A 24592-nucleotide genomic window follows, 5' to 3' on the forward strand; every position below is an offset into this window, starting at 1 on the left:
TTTAAGTTTGAAGTTATTTCAAAATGAAAAAGTAGGGAATTCCCTGGCAGTCCAGTTTTAGGACTCTGCGCTTTAACTGCTGAGGGCCCAGGTTCGATTCCTTGTGGGAACTAGGATCCCACAAGCCATGCGGTGCAGCCAAAAAAAAAGGAAAAAAGAAAAAAATATATTAGTTTAAGTATGACATTTGCAAGTATGTAGCAAATAATTTAATAGTTAATGTAGCAAATAATACTATGATGACAACAATCATCATTTATAATAAAACTAAACATATAACATAAAGTGAGGCAATGATTGGGGTGTAGGGTACTTACACTAAATCCCTTCTCTTTCATATCAAGAATTTAACAAATTATTGTGTTAGTTTATATCAAAACATAGAATGATAAGTCTGTTTGGTGAGGTTGAGATGAGAAAGATCAGAACAAAGTATTCAGAATTGGTAGAAGTGGGTGTTATGCAGAGAGGTAGGAAGGAGATTGATTTTATTTATATACTTACTTATTTTTACTGAGATAGCACTGGTTTATAACATTAAATAAGTTTCATGTAGATAAAAAATTATATTTCTACTTCTGTATACACTACAGCGTGCTTATCACCAAAAATTTAGTTTCCATCCATCACCATCCAGTTGACACCCTTTTACCCATTTTCCCTCCCTGACCCCTTTTCCCTCTGATTAACACTACTCTATTCTCTGTATCTAAGTGTTTGGTTTTGCTTGGTTTGTTTTGTACATTTATTTTGTTTTTTTGATTTTTTTGATTTTTTTTTTATATTCAGCATATGAATAAAATCATAAGGTATTTGTCTTTCTCCATCTGACTTATTTCACTTGGCATAATATCCTCAAGGTCCATCTATGTTGCCACACATGGTAAGCTCTCATCTTTTTATGACTAGTATTCCACTGTATATACTTATATATACATATGTGTATACATATATGGAATATATATATATCACATCTTTAACCTTCCATCTGTTGATGGGTACTTAGGTTGTTTCCTTATCTTGACTATTGTAAATAATGCTGTGATAAATATAGGGGTGCATATATCTTTTCGAACTACTCTTTTTGTATTCTCTGGATAAATATCCAGAAGTGGAATAGTTGAATCATATGGTAGTTCTATTCTTAATTTTTTGAGGAACCTCCATACTATTTTCCACAGTGGCTACACCGACTTACTTTCCCACCAACAGTGTATGAGGGTTCCCTTTTGAAGGAGACTTACTTTAAATAAATAAGGCATTGGCAATACACATACAAACAATCCTACTTAAGTAGAAAGGGTTTAACCATATGGTTCATTCAAGGTCTGCAAGTAGTCACAATCAGAACTGTAGATGCAGATAATTGTACTTGATCAATGACAAGACAGTAACAAGCAATGAGAAGTTATAAAGCAATCAATGGAGAATAACAGAAAAGACAGGACAGATACATAATACCAGAGAATTTTAAAAAAGAAAACCTGAAGCAATTGATTCTGTCCGCTTAAGTTGCTTTCACATTCCTCTTACCCTGGGTGAGAGTTATTCTGACTGAGCCAGACCTGCAGACTTAGAGGGTTCACTGGAAATAAAAATTAGAAAATTCAGTCTGGCTTGGTAGAATGCAGAAAGGGGATCCAGTAGAGTGTTTAGTAAGGGTTTATCTAAATAAAGTTTTTATTTTGTAATAGTTTTAGATTTACTGAGAAGTTTCAGATGTAGTACAGAGAATCCCATACACCATATACAATTTCTCCTATTATAAACATCTTATATTTGTGTGGTACATTTGTCACAATTAATGAACAAATATTGATACATTATTATTAACTAACGTCCACATTTTATTCAGATATCCTTGGTGTTTACCAAATGCTCTTTTCTCTTCCACAGTCCCATCCAAGATATCACATTAATTTGGTTGTCAATTCTCCTTAAGCTCCTCTTGGCTGTGATAGTTACTCAGACTTTCCTTGTTTTTGGTGACCATGACAGACTGTAGGAGTACTGGTGAGGTATTTTGGTCAATGTCCTTCTATTGAGATTTTTCTGATGTTTTTCTCATGATTACACTGGTGTTGTGTGTTTTGGAGAGAAAGCTCACAGAGGTAAAGTGTCATTCTCATCACATCACATCGAGAATACATATTATCAAGGTGACTTGTCACTGTTGATATTAATCTTGGTCACCTGGTTGAGGTAATGTGTCAGGTTTCTCCACTGTAAAGTTACTCTTTTTTCCCCCTTTCCATTCTATACCCTTTGGAAGGAAGTCCCTATGCATAGCCCACACTTAAGAAGTGAGGAGTTAGGCTCCATCTTCTTGAGTGTGGAGTATCCAAATAAATTATTTAAAATTCTACTGCACAGGAAATGTGTCTGTTCTCTCCCATTTGTTTATTTACTTAATTATTTATATCAGTTTGGACTCATGAATATATATCTTGTACTTTGGGTTATAATTCGATACTATTTTATTTTGTTGCTCAAATCATTCCAGCTCTGTCTATTGGGGGGTCTTTCACTTGGCTTCTGTGTCCCTTTGACATACTCCCATCACTGTGTGTCTGTGTGTGTGTGTGTGTATGTGTTGAGCACTTTCTTTCTTTCTAACACTACAATCTTCTCCCAGATTATCTTGTATATTTCTTGCCCCAGCCTTAGAATCAGCCATTTCTCCAAGGAGCCTTAGTTCCTTTAATTAAAGAATGGTTCTAGAAACCAAGATCTGGGTGCTAAGTGTACTTGTTGCTACTGGGTGTCCTTGCTTCTAGGCTCTCTCAGCTAACAGAATAAGAAAATATGTGGAGGTATGTTAACCTTTGTGTGTGTGTATATGTATATATATATATATACATATACACACACACACACATATATATATATATATATAGAGAGAGAGAGAGAGAGAGAGAGAGAGAAAGAGACAGAGACAGACAGACAGTCACATACCTTGGAGATATTGCAAGTTCAGTTCCAGAACACTGCATTAAAGCACATATCACAATACACTAAGTCACATGAATTTGGGGGTTCCCAATGCACATAAAAGTCATGTTTATACTATTCTATAGTCTATTAAATGTACAATAACATTATGTCTAAAAAACAATAAATATATATCTTAATGGAGTAATACTTTATTGCTAAAATACGTTAACCATCATCTGAGCCTTCAGCGAGTTGTGGTAGTGACATCAAAGACCTCTGATCACAGATTACCATAACAAATATGATAATAATGAAAAAGTTTGAAATACTGTGAAAATTACCAAAATGTGACACAGAGACCTGAAGTGAGCAAATGCTGTTAGAAAAATGGCACTGATAGACTTGCTGGACACAGGGTTGCCACAAACCTTCAATTTGTAAAAAAGCAATATCTGTGAAGCACAGTAGAGTGAAGCACAATAAAACAAGGTATGCCTGCATTTATAACTATTTCTCTATGTTTCTGTCTGAATCTATAGTAAGCTAAAAATGAGCTTATGCTGATATCTCCAACTATATTCTATTACCAAACAAACCTTTTTTTTGTTTGTCTGTATCCTCCAGCTCCAACACTGAGAAACTTGCCTCCCACAATCTGCCATTCATCTACCTCACTATTCAATTCTAGTATATATGCATAGTGGCTTCAGAATTGTTAACCCATAGCCCCATGGGAATCAAAATTAAAGTACACTGCTTATGTGCAGTTTCTTCCCTTGCCTTTAGTCTAATGTCTCCACTCATTTCCAAAACTACTTAAACCAGAAATTTTCTCCCCATTCCTTCAGTGAGGTTGTTTTATAGATGTTATATAATTAGATTGTTTTGTCACAGTATACATTACATTCTGGAATCTACCAACCTTCTAAATGATTTTTTATTTGCATACATTAAAGTTCATTCTTGTGCCATGGATTTTGACAAAGGCAGAGTGTCATGAATCTATCACTCCAGTATCATACATAATACTTATCTCCACAAACCCCTGCCTCAACCCAAACCAACCTGCCCCCAAACACAGTCAGTGCCATGCCCTCAAAAAAATAGTAACTCCTCTGGAAGAAAAATCTTAAGGGGCACAATATCCTCCTACTTTCAATGTTCCACACTCCCCAGCACAAGCCTCCTTGGCTTTTTTTCCCCCTGCTCCTTCCCCTACCCTCCCCCAGCTACCTCCATTACCTTAAAGAAGGGGTTTTTTTTCTCTCTCTCACCCTCACATTGTAGGAGTGCATGAGCAGGCCAGGTGCACAATCACATTTTTCAAGAAATAACTTCACAAGATTTCCAATGATAGGCAAAGATTGAATGATAAGAACCCCAGAACCAGGAGAGGTAGTTCAGTTGCAGACCATAAAGACACTGCTGCTCCAGAGCTTTAAGAACAAGAAAAAACACTCTTTGACATAAATTGTAGCAATGTTTTTTTGGATCTGTCTCCTAAGACAAAGGAGATGAAAGCAAAAATAAACAAATGAGACCTAATTAGACCATTGACAAAATGAACAGACAACCTACCAAATGGGATAAAATATTTGCAAATGATATGACTGATAAGGGGTTAATATCCAACATATATAAATAGCTCTTACAACTCAACATCAAAAAAACAAACAACCGATTAAAAAATGGGCAGAAGAACTGAATAGACATTTTTCCAAAGAGGAAATGCAGATGGCCAACAGACACATGAAAAGATGCTCAATATCGCTAATCATCAGGGAAATGCAAGTCAAAACCACAATGAGATATCACCTCACACCTGCCAGAATGGCTATCATCGAGAAGAACACAGATAACAAACGTTGGTGAGCATGTGGAGAAACGGGAAGTTGGTGGGAATGTAAATTGGTACAGCCACTGTAGAAAACGGTTTGGAGGTTTCTCAAAAAACTAAAATTAGTACTACTATATGATCCAGCAATTCCACTCCTGGATATATATCCAGAAAAAACAAAAACACTAATTCAAAAAGATATGTGCATCCCAATGTTGATAGCAACATTATTCATAGTAGCCAAGATATGGAAGCAACCTAAGTGTCCATCAACAGACGAATGGATAAAGAAGATGTGGCATATATATATATATATATATATATATATATATATATACACATATATATATATATATACACACACACACATACATACATATATATGTATGTGTGTGTATATATATATATATATATATATATATATACACACACACACACAATGGAATACTACTCAGGCATAAAAAAAGAATGAAATTTAGCCATTTGCAACAACATGGATGGACTTGGAAGGCAATATGCTAAGTGAAATGAGTCAAACAGAGAAAGACAAATACTGTATGGTATCACTTATCTGTGGAATATAAAAAATAAAACAAGTGAACAAATATAACAAAACAGAAGCAGACTCATAGATACAGAAAACAAACTATATATGGTTACCTGTGGGGAGAGAAAAGGGGGGAGTGGATTAAGAAGTACAAACTATTAGGTATAAAATAATATACAAGGATATATTGTACAATATGGAGACTATAGCAAATATTTTATAATAACTATAAATGGAGTGAAGCCATAGAATATAAATAATTACATGCATACGTACCCCAAAAACGTGAGAGAGAAAAACCTTTTACCACACAGCAAAAGAAAAAGTCTGAACTCCCCAGCAAAACCACGGCAAATTTTCCACTGCAGTAGTGCAAAAAGAATTCGGAAGGAGCTAGCTGAAATCACCTTTGACCCTCCTCCTAACCGAAGTGCTGGACCTAAAAGAGATAGCACCTATGAACAGAGACTGGCTATACTCGGTCCATCAGGTCCTGTGTATGAAAGTGGTGTATTTTTTCTAAATATCACATGTTCATCCAATTATTCATTTAAGCCACCAAACGTTCCTTTTCACACCACAATCTGTCACTGCAACATCAACAGTCAAGGAGTCATCTGTTTGGGTATCCTTAAAGACAGCTAGAGTCCTGCTTTACTATTTCAAGGATTTTGCGGTCAATTTGTTCCCTTTGACATTGACAGGCTGCAACTCTGTAGATCCTCTGGTTGGAAGCATAGCTGCTTAGTATTTGACCAACAAAGAAGAACATGACAAGAGATAGGCAACACAATTCACATAATTTGTATGCAGTGAGAAAGAGCAGAGGCATCTTCTTACTGCGCTGCAAATCTTTATAGCCTTTACAATATGGACTTCTGTGTATGTGTTATGCTGCTGATTCTACTCTGGGCCTTTATCCTCTGGAAAGTGGGAGACTGCCCCAAAGGGCAAATGCTGTCAAGAATAGAACTTTGTAACTGTAGATAATTTATGTTTAAACACCTACTTGAAAGTCTTGCTTCTTTGGGATATTAAAATGCATTTTGTAATATACTAAAGATACTGGTCTTGATGTCTACCAAATATTATAGTGCATTTTGGCTTAACTCATTATCTGTATGAAGTTATAAAAGTAGCCATATAGGAATTAGATCATTTGTAGTAAACCCATATCAATTTCTGAGTATGTGGTTCACAATGTTGTGAAAAAACGTCTTACGTTTTACTTTCATCAATTTGTAATTAGAGGATTTTTTTTTACCCTTTTGTAGCTCAGAGAGCACCTGATGTATCATCTCAAATACAATAAATATGCTTCTGAAGGCAAAAAAAAAAAAAAATTAAGGGTTTTTACAGCAGCTTTACAAAATATAGGATCTGAAAATTACTTCTTTACATGTTTATACCCTCATGAGAGCTTACCTGTCTTATCATGAATACCCATGCCCAGCACATATCTAGCAATAGTAGGAACCCAATGACCATTTCGGAATAAATATATTAATACCAGTTTATCCTAATTAAAATAACCAATACGTAGTTTTCATTCTGAAATTTTTCTGGTTTTTCAAGTTTTTTAATTGAAAAATATAGAAAGATAACTAAAACTTTGAGATTCAATATCTGTTCTATAGGCATATTTATAATGTAACACATTCACTTAGCTCTATAGAGTCCTAATAACTCAGAGGGGATTCTGCATACCCATAATGAATGTTTCATCATATCTTTGCCTGTGTATTCAAAATGTGAACAATTTTTTAATAGCTTAGATTTCCTCTTTTACAATGCTGCAAGAAATTTTGAATAAGGAAGTTATATATTTTTACATCCAAAACAAAAAATGTTCACAAATTTTATTTTCTACAATTTGGAATATGTTACTCCTATAGGCAAACAAGGTCAAGCTTGTAATTTTCATAAATGTAATTTTGCAAATTTTATAAAAGCCAAAACTCGTTTTACTTAATGTAATGAACAGGTGATGGTGACATGCATAATGCAAGTTTCACAAATGAAGGCAAACGTTAAGTTCATATTTCTGTATTGAAGAAAAATATGAAGTAACTCAATAAAGATGAGCAATATTAACCTTAAGGAGTTAATCATCAGAGTGAATGAGGGAAAATAGTATAATTAGCAATATATGAAGGTAGTCATTAAGGGGAACCAAGGCACATAATATAGTTTGCAACATAATGTAAACAAAAGCCAAAGTTCCCATAGCAACACAAACTTTTCTCCAGTGTACACATACTGTATTTTGGATTACCAGTTAGAGTACTAAATTTGTAGTTTCTTATGCAGGTGAGTAATAAGGGTATGTCAACATGGTTCTGAGAACAATTAAGATTTATATATTCAAATTTAGATGTGTTTAAATTTGCAAGCTTCACATTTAGTTTTCTTTACAGTTGACATCCCCTAAACTTATGGTGGCGTTTCAGGTTAATGCCATGAAATTACATTCATCTCATTTGTGGTAATGTTTGTAAGTACCTTTATTATTTAAGCTTGCATGTGTTAGGATGCATATATTTTGTGGTGTGTTTTAGAAACTTAGATGATTAAATGTAGTGGTGTTAAAATATAAGGAAATATAATAGCTAGCCCTAAATTATTTCACACAGCAGTAAAATAGTAGATACCATAAAATGGTATTCTTTGCTCAACATGGACAATTGTATTGTTACTCTTTCTTCAAGGAAAATTTTTTTCTTCTACAATTCTAGCTCAAATAATCCATTCCATTATAGCTATATCTTTACTTTGTTTTTCTTCTTTATAAAATAAAACAGGACTGTTTAAATTTACATTTACAAAGTTTTTACAGTCACTTGTGTACTAATTCTCATAAAATTTTTGTGAATGTGCCAGTTGGGTGGTAACTACAATTACTTGTATTTTATGTATGGAAAAAGAGACAAAAACCCAAGATCACACAACAAGAGCAAATACTATAGTTACTCAGCATAAACAACTTTAAAATTTACATATTATGTATGCATATATGAATGGAAAGTGGAAATAACTAGGAGAAAAATCGTGTATTTTATTTCATATTTACATATTTTACTCATCTAGATATAAATCCTTATTCATTTTTATTAAGACTCAATAATCAAATGCTTAGAATATTCTGGAGAATCCTAGTGGCTCTTTATTTCAAAGAGAAGTCAACTTTTCAAGGTTTAAATTATTGACAGATTTTGCTCATTGTAAAATGGAAAGAGTTTAAAAGAGGTGTTAGTTTTACCAATCTATCCATCCTCAATTTGAGTGTCCTCAAATATTTGTCTTTTGAATTACATTATGATAGAGACAGAAGGATCAATAATTAAGTGAAGATTAGTGTGAAGTCTCAAAATTAAACCATTTTGGAATTCAAACTCTCTGTGGCACTTAACTGAGGCACATAACGAAGTATCTGACATGTGGGAGATAATACGATTTTTTTACAATTTGAATAGGTAGAATAAAACTATAAAAATTTTACCAAGCTTTCTAGAAAACATAGATTTGCATTTCTTTATTAGCTAAAATATATTTAAATATTTTATTTAAAATTCCTCTTCAATTAAAAATAAAACAAAATAAATAGTAGTAAGAAGGAGTAGGGATGACATCAATATTTTAGCATTTTCTAGGACCTGGAGATGTTCTCATTGTGGTGCAAATATAAATGGTTTCGTTCATGTTGCTATTAAAGTGAAAATACGTGTGTCAGAATACAAATCTTAAAACAATGATGTCCAATTTCAGGGGGAAAAAATCATCCCTTTTGAAGATAATGATAAATATTCAAGTTTTCCTCTATGAAGGTAATATTTTTTGTCTAAGTCAACATACTTTACCATTTTTAAACTTTTCTTATCATATTTTTGACAGCAGTTTTTCCAATTTTGACAGCTCTTTAAAAGTAATTTTAACAGCCGAGTGATTTCTCTTCTAAGCAAAGTCAGATTATGTGAAATGTCAATGTAAAAACTATACACTCTGACACATAATCATTTTTAGTTGAATTTACTTATTAATTTTGCTTGCTATTACTAATAAAACATAAGTGCTTAGCTAATTGTATTGCTTTTTGAAATGTTTTAACGGTATTAAAACTGTATCCTTTTTACCACCAAACGTCTCACTTTATCACAATTAGCTACCCTTCCAAAAATGGAAAGGAGGGAGGAGACGCAGTGCTAGGTAGAGAAAAGGTAATTGAGAGACTCAGCAAAGTGGCTAAAGTGAAAATACAAGCCTACATTGGTTAAACCAGGATGGAGATATATCTGAATTCCCTAGGGGGAAACTCTTGCAAAACACGGGCATCTCCCTTCTCCCCTTCCTCACATAGCCCTATATTCCCAACTCCCATTGCTGGGATTCTGATATATGCCCAGGGCAGGTGGATAGAGAACATTTTTTCACATGCCCACCCTCCCACCTGATTGAAAGCCCCTGGAAACAATTTAAATAAAAACTGACAATTTTTTTGACTGAATTAATCCAGTTAATTTCCTCAGTCCTTTATTTCATGATCAAAGTGTTGAAGGAGGTGAAGTGATTATCTGGTAAATATAAATAAATGGGTTGTCAGTTCAAAAATTATCTTCTCTTTGTAGTATTTGCTCTAGTCACCTGTTTCCTGATCACTACTTTGGTGACTGAAAGCTTGTTTCTCCATAGAATGACTTTGTCATAATTTTAAAGTAAAAAAAGTTTTACAGAAGAGGATTTCATTTTAGTTGATGATCCACCATCTAACCACTATTCTAAATGGAATTAAAATGTCATCTAAGGTGAATCAAAAGAAATTCCAGTAAACTTAGCAAAATTTTAAAAAGTTAGATTAGTCTTATTAGATGAATGCATTGAAGATTATACATTGACTAGATTAATAAATTGAATTCTAAACTATCCTATGTTCCTCATCATTGTAGAAATGTTCCACTTCATGTTGAATGAGTAGACTTGCCTTAGACAAATTAGGAGCATTAATTACATTTTGAAGTCTAAACAAGTAAACAAACAAAAAAAAACCAGTCAAAATTACAAGCAAGATTCAACAACTCAGTAGCAGCATTCAATAGAAAGTGGAAAACAATGGAGAAATAACTTTAAAATTCCAAGGAAAATTATTTCCAACCACACTATCAATCAAGTGTGAAAGTAGAGTGTAGACTTTTTAGATAATTTCTAAAATAATTTACCTTCTAGTTAACCTTTCTTAGGAAGCTATTAAAGATGCACTCCACCAACTCAAAGAAGTAAGCAATGAAATGGAGTCCAGCAATTCAGCAAACAGGAAATCAAACTCAGGAAAGAAACAAAGGTAATTTTCAAGGTGATGAAAAATCTTCCCGGAAAACAACTAGGCAGTAGTCCTAAACTGCTGATTGTACAGGCTAGATCAGAAAAATAGACATATCCAAGAAAATAATATAAAAAGAAAAGAAATGAATATGTTGCCTGATGTGTTTGAATATATGGAAACACGTTTTACAGTTTTGGTACAAAATTGGCTCTGAGACAATGGTGTAACAAACAAATGTAAAGCAATGTAATTATGAACCAAACTAAGAAAAAGTTGTACAAGAAAGTTAATGTAATCAAAGGAAAAGAACACCTAAACCATGAACAAAATTTACATTGTCAGAAACATGTAACAACAGAATACTGTTTCTAACAGCTTTATTGAGATATAATTCACATACTGTAAAATTCAGTCTTCCAAAGTATACAATTCAGTGTTTTTAGTATATTCACAGACTTGTGCAACCATCACTACTATCTAAATTTAGATGAAGCCCCATATGCATTCACAGTCACTCCCTATTCCTTCCTTCCCCAACCCTGGCAGCCAATAATCCACTTAGTATCTCTATAGATTTACCTATTCTAGACAGTTTTTATAGATGGAGTTATACAATATGTGGTGGTCTTTTGTGACTGACTTCTTTAATTTAGCATAATGCTTTCAGTATTCATCCATATTTTAGCATGCATCAGGACTTCATTATTTTTTCATTGCCAAATAATATTGTGCTGTTGTATGGATATAGTACATTTTGTTTATCACCCATCTATAGATGGAAATTTGGGTTGTTTCCACCTTTTAGCTATTATAAATAATGTTGCTATGAATATTTATAGACAAATTTTTGAATGACCATATGTTTTTATTTCTTTGGGGTACATACCTAGCAGTAGAATTGCTGGGTTAGCTGGTAACTCTATGTTTAACATTTTGAGGAATTGCCAAACTGTTTTACAAGGTGATTTTGCCATTTTACAATCCCACCAGCAATGCATGAGAGTTCCAATTTCTCCACATTCTTGTCAGCACTTGTTATTGTCTGTCCTTTTTATTTTGGCCACCCTCATGGGAGTGAAGTGGTATCTCATTGTGGTTTTGATTTACATTTCCCTAATGACTAATGAAGTTGGGCATCTTTTCATGTAATAAGTGTCCAATTTAATATCTTCTTTAGAGAAACGTCTACGTAAATCTTTAGTCCATTTTAAGATTGGGTTAGTTTTTTTGTTGTTGAGTTGTAGGAGTTCTTTATATATTCCAAATACATGTCCTTTATTAAATATGTGGTTTACAAATATTTTCTACTGATCTTGGGTCAGAATATTCTTTTAACCTAAAATTAATTGTAATCTTAAGATACAGCTATGAGAAGGTTTTGTGTGTGTGCGTGTTCAGATGGATTTGGGAAGGGATGTTGATTCACCTGACAGTTACCTTGCACTTGAGAATAGAACAAGTTAAATCCAATTCCTGAATTTGAGTGATATGCTTATTTTCATATTATGCAAATAAAACAAAGTTGGTGAAAGGAATTTTGAGCGCCCCTGGGTTTCTCCACATTCTATACTCTGTCTTTTCCACTCTCTTTCCCTTACTCTACAGATGCAAATGGGGAGCAGAGATAGAGTGAAATTTGACATTTCTTAAAATACTGTTATAACGACAAAATAAAGAGTCGCTTATTAACACTGAAGAGTTAAAAGAAACAAACGTGGGACTTCCCTGCTGGTCCAGTGGTTAAGAATCCGTGCTTCCACTGCAGGGGGCACGGGTTCCATCCCTGGTCGGGGAAATAAGATCCCGCATGTGAGTGGTGCAGCCAAAAAATAAAAAAAAAGGAGAGAAAAGAAAAGAAACCAACGTTAACAAATCAGCCTTTTTCAAATTGGCTTTTGGGAAAAGGATCTTCCTCAAAATGTCCTAGAGGAATACAACTTTGTCACAAAAGTTATTCCTAGGCTTTTAGAAGAAAATAAGAATCTAAAAAATAATAATAACAATAAAGATTTTTGTGACGAAAACTACCAAAAATCTAGGTCATCATGATATGCATGTTCTATGTTAACAGAATGCATTTATCAGATGACGGTTCTTGAAAACCTCTTAAGTCTTACCATTACAGGCAGTAGGAAGCAATGATATGTGTATATGTGCCTATATTTATTCTTAATGTTACTATATAGAACTGCATGCATTTAACATCCGTGTGTTAAATACTTGTTATGCACAGACACAAAATGCAACAATGAACAAAGCAGACACAGCCCCTGTTTCATTCTCTCAAGAGTCTACATTTAACTGATTAAGTCCTAGCTCTGGAGGGCAGAAGTGCAGAGTGTAGGAGACCCTTGTTAAATGTTCATATCTTGGCCACTGAATTATATAATATGTATACAAAATAATATAAGACAAAAGCCCTGCCTTCAATAAGTTTAAAGTCTCTTTATTATAAGAGACTGAAAAATAAACAGACATTTTTACCAAAGCATGGTAAGTGTCATGATAGAGGTAAATACAGCACTTGGCCCAATCTGCCAAACTGGAAGTGGTTAAGAGAAGATTTTATCAAGAAACTGACATGAAGCTGAGACTTCAAGGACAGAGGTTGAAAAGTTGAAAAAGGAGTAAAAGTATACTGGACCAAAGAAAAAGTAGATATAAAGGTCCAGAGGGAAGAGAGATCATCACACATTCCTTCTGACTGTAATTTTAAACATTTTAGAATAGGTAAATTTAAATTACTCTCATTCATCTATAATGAAGTTTATAAATAGCCAATAACTAGCATCCTTTTTCAACTGAGAAATCTAGAATATATAAGAAGATTAGATTATTACATGCCTGATATCAGTGTCTTTGAAATTAACTAGTGCATGGCAGAGTTGATAGGACAGACCAGAAGAATCAGAGAGGAAAATACGTTATTTCCTCAATCCATCAGACACCATACAACTAATAAACAATTTAAAAATATTAAAATTTAATAAAATGTTTTCTTTACACAGCCCTCCCTAAATCTTTATTTATTCATTCATTCATCCATCTATTCATTAAACAGATACTTATCAACTTATCTTAGGCCTTGTTATAAGCACTGGAAATTATCACAGGCAAAGTAAGATAAAAAAGACAAAGCCCTGGCATCATGGAGCTTTCTAGTGGGAAAGCCAAACAATGAATAAGCAAAATATATAATGCATTTGTTAAATAGTAAGGAGGAAAATAAAACAGGGAAGAGTCATAGGAAGCATGGGGGAAGGGTTGAAATTTTTGATCCTATAGTCTGTAAGGACTCATTGACATCTATGTAAAGGAAGTGAGGAGTGAGCCATGTGTATATGTGTGTGTGGCTGGGGGGAAGGGACGCTTTCCCAGCAGAGGGAACAGGAAATGCAAAGGTCCTGTGACAGGAGCAGTTTTGGTATAACTGAGAAACAGTTGGGAGACTGGCGTGGATAGAGAGAATGATGGAGGAAGAGAGTAAACGGCTGGAAGTCACAGGGTAAGGAAGAGCACAGGTAATGTGGGGCCCTGTATATCGTTGTGAAAATTTTGGCTTTTAGCCTGACTAAAATAAGAACACAGTAGGAGGCTGTGCAGAAAAATGGGATTATATGAGTTAGATTTGAACATTTCCTTCCTTGCTACTGGTTGAATGAAAACTAAAGAGAGACAAAGGCAGAAGCAGAGGCTGTTGTGATAAACCAAAGGAGATATGGAGAGTGGCTTAGACCTGAGCTGTGGCAATGAGGGTGGCAAGAAGTGGGTGAATTTTGGATACATTTTGAAAATAGCACCAACATAAATTACTCACAAATTGGATATTGTATGTGAAGTAAAAGTAACAGCCAAAGACAATTCTAAGAAATTTTGGTTTGTGCAATTGGAAGAATGGAGTTGCTTTTCCCTGAAAAGGAAAAGACTGGGTAAAAAGCAAGTTGTAGGGGAATAGCAGAAGGTTACTTTTAGACACATTGAACTTAAGGTGTATATTTGCTATCCAAGTGGAGATATTTTATGGGTAACTGTAAATAATGGGATTCACAAAAGAAATCGGAACTGATCATTTATATTTATATATGTTCATTGGTTATGTATTACATTTTACATATAAATATATTTATATAATTAATATTTGTATATTATTATATTAAACAAATGCTTATATATTATATCAGTGGCAATTAAAGCCTTAAGAGTGGATGTGTTCAACAAAGCAATAATTCAGGATAGAAAAGAGAATTGACATGAGTACTGAGCCTAGGGACACAGCAACATTTAGAAGTCAGGGAAATTGGGAGGAAATTAAAAATGTGAGATGGAACATCCAGAGATAGGAAAACAACACAAACATAAAACACAACCACACTGTAAGTTTGTTATTCTGGACGCCAAATAAAGAAAACGCTTTAAGAAGGCAATAGTGGTCAATTTGGTCAAATGTTAATGAGAGTCCAAGTAAGATGAGGCCTGAGAATTGACTACTGGATTTAGCAACATGGAGTTCATGGCTGACCTTGATAAAAGCAATTTCACTAGAGTTCTGCGGCTAAAAATCTGTTTGGAATGGATTAAAGAAAGAAGAGGAGGGAGAAATCGGAAAACGCATGTAGAAACTTCTTTTTCAAGTTTTGTTTTAAAAGGAATGAGAGAAAAGGAAAGGTTGTAAAGGGAATGAGCCAGAAGGGGAAGTAGAGTCAAAAGTGAGGTTTTTGGGCTTCCCTGGTGGCGCAGTGGTTGAGAATCTGCCTGCTAATGCAGGGGACACGGGTTCGTGCCCTGGTCTAGGAAGATCCCACATGCCGCGGAGCAACTAGGCCCGTGAGCCACAATTACTGAGCCTGCGCGTCTGGAGCCTGTGCTCCGCAACAAGAGAGGCCGCGATGGTGAGAGGCCCGCGCACCGCGATGAAGAGTGGCCCCCACTTGCCACAACTAGAGAAAGCCCTCGCACAGAAACGAAGACCCAACACAGCCAAAAATAAGTAAATAAAAATAAATTGAAAAAGTGAGGTTTTTTTTTTTAGGAAAGCAAGAAATAGCAGCATGTGTATGTGCTGATGTGAACCATCCAGTATGGAAGGAAATATATATGGCGCAGAAAAAGAGAAGAGAGAATGGTTAGTCCCACATCACAGAGTCAGTGTGAAAGGGATAGAATCTAGTACAGCAGGTGAGGGCTAGCCTTTAGGAGTATGGTAATTAAAGGTCAAGTAAATTTGCACACAGAGTTAGGTCAAGAGATGTAAAGGTAGGGGAAAGTCCCTTCCACTTGCTTCAGTTTTCTTAGTGGAGTAGAAATCACAGTCAACAGCTTAAGATGAGTATGAGGAAAGAAGTGTTGGAGATTTGAGGCAAGAAGATGTAGAATTATCATTTTAGTCTTATTAGTGAACTAGGAAAATGTAGTATGATTTCTAGACAGTATGAAGGACCTGCTAGTGAAAAGTGATCCTAAATTTAAGGTGAAATTAGTCAACATTGATTTGGATTTTTTTTCTCTAGCTGCGTTCAGTTGCAAGTGGGCAACCGTTGAGCAGGTTAGAGTTTGATTTAACATAGGTGGTGCTTTATCCAACTGATCATAATGAATCAAGACTGGGGCAAAGGAGTAGATGGTATCTGCTAGTGAGAGATTATCACTGATCGTTAGAAGGGCTTTAGAATGTCATACCAGCTTAAAGACAAGACATATTTTTAGCATTTTTAGATTTCATCAATTCTAAGTTTTATGGTATTCCTTAGCAGGACAGAAAAAACACAAAGTTTTATGTGAACCTTTTCCTTTTGTGGTTCTAGAAAAGGTGCTTTTATTCTCTGCTAGTCTTTAAACTGCAACATTTGAAAACCACAGTCCTTCATTATCAATATATGTATTAGGATGTGGGCTTCTCTAGAACAGCAAAAAGTTAAAAAAAAAAAAAAAATTAAAAGAACCAGTAATGTTAAATTATCCCTGAACGCACATTATTTAGTTCCTCGTTAACTTAATTGTTTTCCAGTAAAAGTGAAATGTGCAATATGCAAATTAAATAATATTACATGTCAGAGTTTGAAAGAAATATTCATTTAACATTGGAAGAGTTTTTTTTTTCCCCAGGAAATCTTGTTCATTTATTTTGCAAGAATTTTTGTTTGTCGCTATTTGTTCAAAACATAATACAATTGTAAGACCCAGTGCCTGCTGGCAAAGTTGGAATAGCTGTCAGCAGGAAATGGCAAACTAATAATAAGTGCTGGTAAAATATTTATATTATAGTTTACTAGGAAGCTGAATGTAGTTTTGTATTTCATTAGTGCTCGAGGCAATACATAGTAACATAGTTGTGCTCCAAAATAAGTGGATAGAATTCTAAATACTGTAGTAACTTATCTATCAACTATCTGCTGGGAGGAGAAAGAATTAATAATAATAAAGCCTTTTACAAATTGAAATTTAAGAAATTTTAAAAGAGGTCCATAGGGCAGTAATTAGCAGCATCTCACATTCAGTGTTATTGGACACTAGGCTGCTGGATCAACCACTTCTCTACGAAGCCTAGTAATTTAGCTCTGGTTCATAATTTTCAATAACAGAGCTATTCAAGAGGGAGGGGTGGTCCTAAACCACCCGAGGACTCAGAAGTATGGTGATGTTCAAGTACAACACTGTGTTTATGTACTCCCCAAAGTGTATCAAAGCTCAGATCCAGAGAAATAAAAGAAAAGTCAAACAAAACAAGCATTAGACTACGTAAAATAAGGTATGGACAAGGCAAACAGGTGAGGCATTGTTTAGGTGGCTAAGGTAGATCAATATCTATTCTTGCAAGCCAGGAATCCTGCCTGCTTTCCTCTGGCGCTCTGCAGATCATCTTACGGCTTGCAGACAGACTGTCGCCTAAACCCAACTGACAGACAACTTATTTCACCCCTGTAAAAATCATACCCATCTTCTTTCTTTGTGGTTCACTGAGGGGAGAAAAAAAATATAACTGCCAAAATAAAATAATTACCAGATTAGTTTTACCACACTTTAACATCCCTTTTCATTAACCTACTTATAAAAGAGTGGTTCCTAATTTCTCTTTCATATATAATTTTAATCTACTCAATAAAAGGTAAGTATATTGTGAGGATAACAGTGTGTGCATGTGTGTGTATGTGTATGTTGAGGCGGCCAAATTTATCCAAGTAGTAAACACATGTAAAGTGTCTTGCACAGAATAATCACTCAATAATTATTACCTATTATCAATATTCCTATCATAATTTTTAAAACGTTAACAGAGGGATGCACAAAGAATCAATTAGAAACTGAGGAAATAGATGTTTATAATTGTAATTCATAGGCTAAAGAGGTAATATTTCAGTAATTTTGAAAACATTTAACAAGCTCATGATAGCTGAATTTTGAGTAAATAACAGAAAATCAGATTATGTTCTGTGACATAGTACCATCAGTTTTCATTCTTCTGACAAACTACAAGTTGAGGCATAACTATTAGTCATCTTAGCTTTCCCATATGTTTTAGTTCTGATGGGAAAATCAAAACCAGATATGTTTTCTCAAAAATAAGTATTATACTTTAGTTATGGCAAAAATAACCAAAATATAAAACCTGTCTTCTAGCTCTATAGGACTTTAAAAAATTATTCAAACTTCCTTGCAAATTGAGCATTATATAAAATGTTTAATTTACATATATAATTTTTATTGTGTTATTGTTTTTCACTTCATAAGTTTAACCAAAAAGTTAGGAGAATACCTTCACTGTAGTAAAAGCAATAGTAATTGCTATAATAACAAAAGCTTTGTGTAAAGGAGAAATTACAACAAAGACTACTTAACAAAATAACAAAATATAAAAATATAAAAAGTCTGCACAATCCTCCTAATTCTGCTTTGGCAAATGGAAGACATTTTGTATGTTTTACTCCTGAGTATAGCATTTACTGAGGCTTGTAATTTTTCATATGTGTACAATAACTTACAGATTTAATTTTATCCAGATTTTTATATCAAAAGCCATCCTGCTTTTTTTCACCCTCTGGGTTGACTAATGAAAGGAGTGACAATTTTAATAAAATATTTAAAATACCAAAGTCAAGACAAATCCTTATTTTAGTGGTTGTAGAGATTCTGTCTTAATCTTGAAAGTGGAAAAGGTCATATTTTGTAGGCTGGTCCATATCATATCTCTGAGTAATAAGAATATGTCTTTTCATCACTGCTACAGTTTTCTGCTTACCTCTTTATGGTGGAAGAAATGTAATTTACTTGTCAGATTGAAATGTTTGATATAAATTCTTATCCTACCTTTTGAACTAGCATTTCTGAAACACTGCATTGTAAACAAATGGCATGTTTAATTAAACAACTACTTTACTACTAACTGAACAAGAGAGTATGATTATATTAATTTAATAGAAAGCCATGTGACTAGAATTTAAAGGAACCATTTTTAATTCAGCAAGAATGTATGATTATACTAATTTAAAATCAAGACATGTAATTGGAATGTAAACAAAATATTCTAAGTTCCTGTCTTCAGGATATCAAGAGAGTTTTCTTTTAAAAGTTAAAACTAACATGGTTTAGAAGATGTTAGTTTACATTAAAATTTCTTCTGTAACTTACTAATCTACATACAAAGCTAAATTTAAAAGTTAATTGATAGTTTTCTATGATGCTAAAAACTCGTTTTAAGTATAAACAATTGTGATTTTTCCAAGGGATTCATTTTATTGATACTTTTCTATAGGATTGATTTTTCACAGCTACAGGTTAGCAATTCTGAAATATACTATCTCTGTTCTAATAAGAATGAAAATATGGTGAGGTAAATTTAGCTGAATAACTAGGCATACTGTAATGTACACGATTACATATGTGCATATGCATGTGTGTTTATGTGTGTGTATATAAATATATTTAATATATATCTATAATTTTTGAAAGCCAAGGATTAATTTTACCTTCAAATTTCAAAATATTAAATAATAGATTTGCTGTAATCATTCACAGGCATTTGATGCTGAAGGTCAATCCATTTTTACTCATTTGTGCAAACAAAGAAAAATAAAAAATCATTGGGTTCTGACCTAATCAAAACCATAAATTGTTCTTTAAAACATGAATTGTTAGAATCCTAATTATCTTATTTGTGTTTGTTTAGATAGATAAACAGATGAAACATTTCTGATCCAGATGTGACAATCTCAGCGCTGTCATTTACCTTTCAAGGATCATAGAATTTTTGCTTTTAACACATTCCCTCGAGTACCTACATGTTTTCATTATAAACCAGTAGTTGAGAAAACATGTCAGATGCTAAATTCAAAATCCACCATGCAGGAAACATGGGGAAATGTAACAAATGTTTTGGAAGAAAATGTCTTGAAGTCAACTTACATAAAATCTTTAATGGTTTGACAATGAATTATAATTAGCATTTACGTTACAACTGCAAATGCTAAACAATTTCTGCTTAACTACTATAGGGTTGAAAACATTTTTGTCAAATATGCATAAAACCTTAAAATATCTACATTCTATAATATAAAAGTTTAGTGATACAAATGCAGAATTTGTAATATCAATTTAAGTTATGAAAAAGGAACAAAATAGTTTGAAGTCTAGAGCACTTAAACCCTTTTAATACTTAATACATTATATGAAGTCTCATAAAGAATATGTAGCACTCAAGGTAATAATTTCTGTATGAATATTCAATAACTTGTATGTCCAAGTAGACTGAAAACTTAGAAATTCTTCAAGAGGCTCACATTCAATAGAGTAAATTGAATGAAAGCTTTAGGATGCTTGTGTAAAGGTTAAAATAACTCAAGTTACTTTCTCAGCAAATGCTTCCTCATCTTCATCAATCATTATTCTAAAGTTTGAAGAAAATGATTTATATAACACAAACAATATAATCAATGAAATGTTATATGCAAAGATAGATAATGCAAGACAACTGAGTTTTTAATGCATAATACTTAAAATATTTAATCATGGCTTTACATGACTACACACAATAATTTATTTCTATTTAATAAAATAATAAAGCTGCTTTTTTTACTTTTTTAATGTGTAGTTGCAAACGTTTTCTCTCACAGAATTGTTCAATTAAATAATATGCATTTCCAATTAAAGAACTAATGTATTTATGGATATTCATTTTTCAATATTTATTTAATAAAGGCTAAAGTTGGTCAGGCTAGCATGGAAACAAAAATTATGATGTTATTTTGAACTCTATAACCTTATACAATTTGCAAACAGGTAATTATATGAAAAATTGTAGGATACACTAAAAAAGCAGTTGGAAAACAACAAATATTTCATGGAAGAATTATTAATTAGTGTTATAACCACTAAAAACAGAAGTGTGTGCATGAATATATAATCACCTAAAGAATGTCAGTCTTTAACTTCATTTAATTAGTAAAATGGTCATTTAAGAATGTGTCACAAACATATCCTTTGATTAAACATGAATAATAAGGGATAGTTTGATTTCTAATAAAAATAGCAAAATATAAGACCGATTTCATATATGCATATTAGTTATGAGAAAATGTGTAAAATATTTATGCCTTCTAAAATGGTATCAGTATAATCAAAAGTACTCTTATTGGAAATGAACCCATTAATATACACAGCCAATCTCTAACAGATTATTGGTATTACTAAAATGTGAGTGTTGAGTGCTAGTTGCTATCATTTGTGACTTGTTGGATAAAGTGTAAAGTAAGCAGGAAGTTTGAATCTATTGCTTTAACCAGGATGAAAAACACCATCATGAAAACATTAAAAGTCCTTCTTTCGGAGAGTGCCTAGGAATCCATGTGCTAAATGCGTTTTAATATAAGGAACTCTCTCATCAGTAAAGTGGAACTTCAGAAAAAGTCATATTTTGGAGTATCATAGCAAAGTTTGCCCTGTGCGTAGTTTACTGTCACAGCAATTCTTCATAGGGAAAATTCTTAAATCTAAGGTGGTCAATCTGCTGTTTTTTGAGTACCGTAGTCACTTAGAAATAGCAGTTAACAAAATAACCTCTTAAAAGCATTGACTTTTATACTTCATTCTAACAAAACAATTCACTATTTACTTATTTTACGGTTATCTCCATGCTAAATCTGAAAGTATGCTCTCAATAACAACTATAATAAAAGAATGTTGGGATAATGACACAAGATGATAAAAGCAAGGAAAACGCTCATTTGAGGATATAATCTCTTTCACGTATACAAGCTTTAAGTAAAAATAAAGTAGGATAAATGCTCCACAAAAATTTAACCCAGGGAATTCCTATAGAACAAAATTTATCAAAAAGTGGTAGAGGGCTTCCCTGGTGGCGCAGTGGTTGAGAATCTGCCTGCCAATGCAGGGGACACGGGTTCGAGCCCTGGTCTGGGAAGATCCCACATGCCGCGGAGCAACTAGGCCCGTGAGCCACAATTACTGAGCCTGCGCGTCTGGAGCCTGTGCTCCGCAACAAGAGAGGCCGCGATAGTGAGAGGCCCTTGCACCGCGATGAAAAGTGGCCCCCACTTGCCGCAACTAGAGAAAGCCCTCGCACAGAAACAAAGACCCAACACAGCCATAAATTAATTAATTAATTAAAAAAAAAAAAAGTGGTAGAAAGCCTTCCTAGACACGAATCCCTGTTGATAAAGGCTTTCTAATAGGAGATACATAGCTCTATAAAATTATGTGCAAATAAATTTTGTAGGCAAGAGTTCCTCTCCATTTTTAACTAATTGATGAAAAATTAGAGAAGAATCCTAAGACTCAGTTTTGTTGGTGGAAATGTTTGGTTGGTTGGTAAGGCAGAGATAATGCTATGTGTTCAGCAAACCCATTTCTTATTCCTCCTAAACACATAACTAACTTATATTCTCAAACCTTCCCTGCAATTAGGTTGGGCCTAATGTGACTGACTTCAGGCCAATGGAATAGGTATTATCTTTCAGAATCCTCAACAAGCTTTCCTCCCTCCCTACCCAATGCAGAGTACCAGTGGAGGACTCCAGGGCTCTAGAAGATGGCAGAGCCATTCCTGGGTCCCTGAATGACTGAATGGAACTGGATGGAACAAAGACCCACTCCTGCTCTCTACCCGACCCACAAGGAATATGACATAAAGGAGTAATAAATCTTCATGGTATTAAGCCACTGAGACCTGAGAAAGGCTAGAAGATTATTCATTCATTTTTTCATCTGTTTCTCAAATATTATGAATAATAAAGAATTAAAGGGGATCAAAATAGAATTTGGTACTTCAGAGGAAAGCAAAAGTGGTAACTGTACTGGATCTAAATATTAGAGTAAGCATAGTTCTTAGAAACTATATGATTTCAAGTATTCTGCAATTGGTCCCTGTCACAGCCTTGCTTCCCCAATCGTGTGCTGAACTTATGTCATCTTATTATGATATTATTATTACTCTTAGTGATAACTGCTTAAAGCATTAGCTACCATTCATTTCGTACCATACTCCGGGCTGAGTGCTAAGCACTTTATATGAATTATCTCATTTAATTTCAAAGTGACTATATGAGGGAGTTTTGACAACATACTCATTTTACAGAGGAAACTGATGTCCATAAAAGTAAAGATGATCTCACAGCTAGTAAGTGAGAACTCAAAGAGTCTTTTTGACTCCTATTAATATATAATATTACTTTGAAGGTAATATTTGGTCCAAACCAATTATTGTTTGATCAACTGTAATTTACTTCAACTACTATCCTTTACACAAACAGAATCATATAGTTGTATTGAATATGTTCATTTTGTAGGTCACAGGAAAGACTGACAGGAAGGGTTGACCTTAGCAAGTATAGTTCTGGATCTGCCCCTCATAGTAGAAACCTTACACTCTGATTTTATCAACATGCCAAAAATGTATTCATCTATCAAAGGTAGATATACAGTAATCATCAAATCAAAACAGTAATGTTTTGACCCAGAAATCAAATTATTCACTTATGATGAATAACTTAAATGAATAGATCTTCATTGAAGGCCTGGGATATAATTACTCACCTAAAGGTAACTGCTGTTATAAGTGAAGTATTTGAAATTCATGTGATTAGTGTATAGTCAAATGAAATATTTGAAATCCATGTGATTAGTGTATATTCTAAGAACAAAGATACTTTGGAAGCCAAATAATAATCCAAATATTGCTTGGAAGACATGGATTCAGAAAGAAGATATTTTTGTGGATAGAATGTTTAACAGCATCAGGTTTAAAGAGCCTGATATACATTCACAACAGGAATGGCCTTTCATTGGGATTGAAGTCCAATGGAATTAATCCACTCCCTCATCTCTGAACCATACTTGCATAGGCTTTGCCTACTTTGCTTCTGGCTTTCCTTTATCTGCTTTCATGGCGAAAATTCTTTCTGCAGATATGTCAATACCTTCAATTAGTTTATGTCAAACACTGCTGCACAGGAATTTGTCTGTTCTTTTAAGATAACTTTGCACACCCTCGTGCTGATTTGTTTTGTGTTGCTCTTGAAATTTAACAATCGAAAGGCAATCTCATCTTGTGTCCTTTATTTCAAATTTCTTGCTAATACCTCTCTATTATAATCTATAAGAACAAAACACCATGACAAGAGTTGAAAGAATTAATTCCAGGATAAGATAATGCTCACTGAAGAATCATGGCTATTTGTGAGAAATGAGTGAGAATAAATAATAGCAGCTGTTCTCTTTTTCTTTCACTTAGGGTAGAAGCAGTATATCCACAGGATTCAGTTAATCATCTTAACCACCTTGATTACTGGGGTAAAGCTCTCCAAACTCTTCCTACAAGAGGCACCATTTTTCTCTTTATGATGGTACCAAACCCCATACTAAGAACTTTAGCTCTGGAAGGAAGTGTGGCCCAGAATAAATCATAACTGGCATACAATGTCCGGGAAAGATGATGCTATGCCACTAGTACCCT

At 33.8% G+C, this 24592-nt stretch overlaps 1 pseudogene; it reads left to right on the forward strand.

Annotated features, from left to right (window-relative positions):
• Positions 1–1991: 1991 nt before the first annotated feature.
• On the forward strand, positions 1992–6102 carry LOC137759906 (ubiquitin-conjugating enzyme E2 E3 pseudogene; annotated as a pseudogene).
• The last annotated feature ends 18490 nt before the right edge of the window (positions 6103–24592 follow it).

The sequence above is a fragment of the Eschrichtius robustus genome, chromosome 1 (assembly GCF_028021215.1).
Source record: "Eschrichtius robustus isolate mEscRob2 chromosome 1, mEscRob2.pri, whole genome shotgun sequence".
In the NCBI taxonomy this organism is placed as follows: domain Eukaryota; kingdom Metazoa; phylum Chordata; class Mammalia; order Artiodactyla; family Eschrichtiidae; genus Eschrichtius; species Eschrichtius robustus.